The sequence below is a fragment of the Dama dama genome, chromosome 5 (genome assembly GCF_033118175.1).
Source record: "Dama dama isolate Ldn47 chromosome 5, ASM3311817v1, whole genome shotgun sequence".
Classification (NCBI taxonomy): Eukaryota; Metazoa; Chordata; class Mammalia; order Artiodactyla; family Cervidae; genus Dama; species Dama dama.
The window spans coordinates 21,933,451-21,937,325 of NC_083685.1; positions in this window are offsets into that span (position 1 = coordinate 21,933,451).

Sequence of the window (3,875 nt, forward strand, 5' to 3'; positions counted from 1 at the left end):
TTTTGGTGTACAGACTTCTTAAATATATTTCATTACTTCCAGCCAAGCCTGTGTGCAGTTTTCCCAATACTGACATGTCATGCTGATTCCATGATCCTGTTCCCCAGTCTGAAGAGTGGGCATACCATGTTGAGTTTAATTGTTTAACTGGAGATAGGGTTGCCAAATAAAATACAAGATACCTGTCTATTTGTCAGATAGACAACAAATATGTTTTTTAGTATGTGTGTGCCCTGCAATATTTAGGACACACTTACAACAAAGGGGAAAAAAAAGACTTGTTGCTTATCTGAAATTCAAATTCAATAGGGTGTCCTTTATTTTTATTTGCTAATTTAGGCAATCCTAGCAGGGTATAGCAACTGATGTACGCCTCTCCACGCCACCCTGAACTGAGATGCTTTCATGGGTGCTAAAAATTATTTCTTTAGCATTAGCCAACATTCAGGAACAAATGTTCCCACAGTTAGGACCCGCAATTCCCCAGAGGTGACAGGCATACCATGCCACGCGAGACCACAGGTGACATTAAATACACTTATGATTGGAGAGTATTGCTCCTGGGAATATTTATATTGCAAAGAAAATCTCACAGTGGTCTCCAGAAGACAATTTGAGGCTAGTCATTGTGACGTTATCTGGAGGCCCGCTGGCTGGCCTAGCTGAACAAGTCAAAAGCTGGGACTCCACATCGTGAAAGACAATGTAGCAATGAGCCACAGCATCAGTGCTGGGTGAGAAAGTAGGGACCAGAAGGAGAAATGATAATATCATTCATTTGAGTGAGTTAATATGTGTGGTTGATCATTTTGCAAGAGCACACATCTTTTTTAAAAAAAGATCCGTGCACCCCGATATTCATAGTAACACTGGTCACAATAGCCAGGACATGGAAGCAACCTGAGTGTCCATCGACAGATGAGTGGATAGAGAAGATATGGTACGTATATACAATGGAATGTTACTCAGCCATAAAAAGAGCGAAAGCATGCCAATTGTAGCAACACAGATAGAACTAGAGATTATCACACTTATTGAAGTAAGAGGAAGACAAATATATGGTATCACATATATGTGGAGTCTAATAATAAAAATTACATAAATGAAGTTATTTACAAAATAGAAACAGACTCACAGATTTCAAAATCAAATTTATCGGTACCAAAGGGGAAGTATGGGGGGGAGTGATATATCAGAAGATTGAGACTAACATATACTCACTACTATATATAAAATAGATAGGGAGTTAGTTCTCTGGTGGTCTAGTGGTTAGTGTTCAGTGTTTTCACTGCTGTGGCCAACGTTCAACCCCTGGTTAGGGAACTGAGCTCCCACAAGCTGTGAGGTGCAGCAAAAAATAAAATAGATAACTAGTAAGGACCTACTGTATGGCACAGGGAACCCTACTCAATATTCTGTAATAACCTATATGGGAAAAGAATCTGAAAAAGGATGTATGTGAGTATTTGTACCGCTGATTCACTTTGCTGTGCCCCTGAAACTAACATGACATTGTGAAGCAACTATATTCCAATAAAAATTTTTTAAATAATAAAATTTTTAAAATGTAGCTACTAAAATATTTTATTTATATAGGCCGCATGGCATGTCGAATCTTAGGTCCCCTGACCAGGAAGCCTGCAGAAGCCTGCAGTGGGAGTGTGTAGAGTCTTAACCACTGCACCACCAGGGAAGTCCCTACCTGGAAATTTTAAATTGCACATGTGGCTTGCATTTGTGGCTTTCATTATATTGAATTATATTAATATAAATAGTGCTAGAACATGGCCAGCATGAATCACTCAGGTTCTTGTGCTCATGACATTGAAGCATCTTGGTAGTAATGCCTGGCTCTGTGAGCTTATGTGGTCCCCAGGGAGGGAAGAAGTGTGAACTTAGGGACCTTTATGCAAAACATGGGCTTCTCTGGTGGCTCAGACCCTGAAGAATCTGCCTACAATGCAGGAGACCTGAGTTTGATCCCTGGGTCAGGAAGATTCCCTGGAGAAGGAAATGACAACTCACTCCAGTATTCTTGCCTGGGGAATTCCATGGACAGAGGAGCCTGGTAAGCTACAGTCCATAGGGTCACAAAGAATTGGACACTACTTAGCAAGTTAAAACAGGTTCAATGCCAGACACAGAGTCTCAAAGCATATTTGTTGGAAAACATGAATCTCCTAATTCAGGACAGTGTTTCATCTGCACAATACAAACTGTACTTGAGTCTGTGTCTAGAAATGGTCTCATTGTGGGATAATCTACCCTGATAACAAGACAGTTAAACACACCATCAGGTTAGTCAATCCCAGCTTGATAGCAGTCCTCTGTTCTGCAAACCACTGTCAAATGACCAGAGGATCAGATAAAGATGAGGCTAGAGGATTTCCAATTATAGAGCTAGAATTAGACAAAAGCAGGTGTGCATGGCGGGGGAGGGTGGCTGTAGGCAGTGATGATGTGATAGATCAGTTGAGTCACTCAGTTTTGTCCGACCATGTGTGAGCCCATGAATGGCAGCACGCCAGGCTTCCCTGTTCATCACCAACTCCCGGAGCCTGCTCAAACTCTCCTGTCCATCGAGTCTGTGATGCCATCCAACCATCTTATCCTCTGTCAACCCCTTCTCCTGCCTTCAATCTTGCCAGCATCAGGGCTTTTTTCCAGTGAGTTAGTACTTCGCATCAGGTGGCCAAAGTATTGGAGCTTCAGCTTCAACATCAGTCTTTCTAATGAATATTTAGGACTGACTTCCCTTAGAATTGGCTAGTTTGAACTTCTTGCAGTCCAAGGGACTCTCAAGAGTCTTCTCCAACACCACAGTTCAAAAGCATCAATTCTTCGCCGCTCAGCTTTCTTTATATTCCAACTCTCATATCCATACATGACTACTGGAAAAACCATTGCTTTGACTGTATGGACCTTTGTCGGCACAGTAATGTCTCTGCTTTTTAATATGCTGTCTAGGTTGGTCATAACTTTTCTTCCAAGGAGCAAGTGTCTTTTTATTTCATGGCTGCAGTCACCATCTGCAGTGATTTTGGAGCCCAAGAAAATAAAGTCTCTGACTGTTTCCACTGTTTCCCCATCTATTTGCCTTGACGTGATGGGACCGTATGCCATGATTTTCATTTTCTGAATGTTGAGTTTTAAGCCAACATTTTCACTCTCCTCTTTCAGTTTCATCACGAGGCTCTTTAGTTCCTCTTCACTTTCTGCCATAAGGATGGTGTCATCTGTGTATATGAGGTTATTGATATTTCTCCCGGCAATCTTGATTCCAGCTTGTGCTTCATTCAGCCTGGCATTTTGCATGATGTACTCTGCATATAAGTTAAATAAACAGGGTGAAAATATACGGCCTTGACATACTCCTTTCACAATTTGGAACCAGTCCATTGTTCCATATCCGGTTCTAACTGTTGCTCCTTGACCTGCATGCAGATTTCTCAGGAAGCAGATAAGGTGGTCTGGTATTCACATCTCTAAGAATTTTCCACAGTTTGGTGTAATCCACACAGTCAAAGGCTTTGATGTAGTCAATAAAGCAGAAGTAGATGTTTTTCTGGAACTCTCTTGCTTTTTCTATGATCCAACAAATGTTGGTAATTTGATCTCTGGTTCCTCTGCCTTTTCTAAATCCAGCTTGAACATCTGGAAGTTCTCAGTTCATGTACCGTTGAAGCCCTGTTTGGAGAATTTATGATCCAACTCTCACATCCATACATGACTACTGGAAAAACCATAGCTTTGACTAGATGGACCTTTATTGGCAAAGTAATATCTCTGTTTTTTAATATGCTGCCTAGATTTGTCATAGCTTTTCTTCCAAGGAGCAAGTGTCTTTTAATTTCATGGCTGCAGTCACCATCTGC